Consider the following 1,434-nt stretch of genomic DNA (forward strand, 5'->3'; position numbering starts at 1 on the left):
TAAAAAATTACAAGAAAAAAATGATGCCGTTATAAATTCCAAGAAGAGATTTACACAAATGACATACATGGGACCTATCTCAGATAAAATAAATAAATTATTTAAGAACACAAGCGTGGCAATAGCATTTAAAACTAATAACCCCCTACAGATGAAACTGAAACACACAATTGGAGACTCAAATAGATACCAAAAGTCAGGTGTTTATAAAATAATATGTAATGACTGTGAGAAACAGTATATTGGCCAAACTGGCCGAAACTTTTTAACACGTTTCAAAGAACATACTGCTGGTGCTGCACGTATCAAATCAATATTCAGTCAACATCTTGATGAATACAATCATTCTGAGGGTTGCATTTCTACCAATTTGAAAATATTACATACTGTGCCAAAAGGACCACTGCTAAATACCTTAGAAGAAATTGAAATTTTTTCACTTCACAAAAGTAATCCATTATCTGTTTTAAACGAACAACTTCAGTTCAAAGACAAACATTTCTTCGAGCTTTTTGATGATTTGCTTTAGAATGTCTACTCTTCTGTATTTGTTTTAAAAAAACGCCTTTTAAATTATTAAAACTTTTAGCAAATATTTTATCTTTACATTGTAATTGTATTTTACCAAACATTATTTTATGATTATCTGTTTTAGAATTATTGCTTTTATGCTTTTAGACTGCATTTTGCTAATTCACATTGTTTTATTTTATTTTTGACAATGGCTCATAATTTTATAATTTTAAATTCTTTCATTTTTATTTGCTTATATGACTGGTATGTAACTTGAGGAATAGCAATGCCTTATAAAAAAATTGGCACTTGTAATCTACATATTAATTTCATAGATAATATTTCATATATACGGTCAACTACTTCGTAGCGTATTTGTGCAGCATGTAGTATATATATATATATATATATATATATATCAGCTACAGATTGTTGTAGCTTACTCTTTTCGTTTCAATAAAGACAAGTTGCTGCTCAATAATACATCGTCTGACGCCACAGTCTTTTCCCTTCCACTTCGCAACAACTTCGTTGGAAAGAAGCCTGCTGCCACATCTTTGCATCGGCGTTTGTCCTCACCATGGCAACCACTAGTTCGACTATCGACTCTACAACAGCTTCAGTGGAAAAAGCTTGCTTCTTCATCTTTGCAACGGCGTCTAACTTCACCATAGCAACCAGTGGTTCCAAATGGTTCACTGACAGGCCATGAGAGGGCAACCCATGTACTGCCAAACCGAAGTTCATTTTCCTACATATTTAAATATTTTTAGCGCTTTCTAATTGACAACAGCTGTTTAATAAGCTAAGTTTAGTGTGTATTTAATTCTAATTCTTGACAATGTTCTTTTAACTAAGAAATTTTAAATTGTAATTCGACTTATAACTCATTGGTTAATAATGACATCATGCAGTCAGAAG

Source organism: Schistocerca piceifrons, chromosome 11, assembly GCF_021461385.2.
Source record: "Schistocerca piceifrons isolate TAMUIC-IGC-003096 chromosome 11, iqSchPice1.1, whole genome shotgun sequence".
NCBI lineage: Eukaryota > Metazoa > Arthropoda > Insecta > Orthoptera > Acrididae > Schistocerca > Schistocerca piceifrons.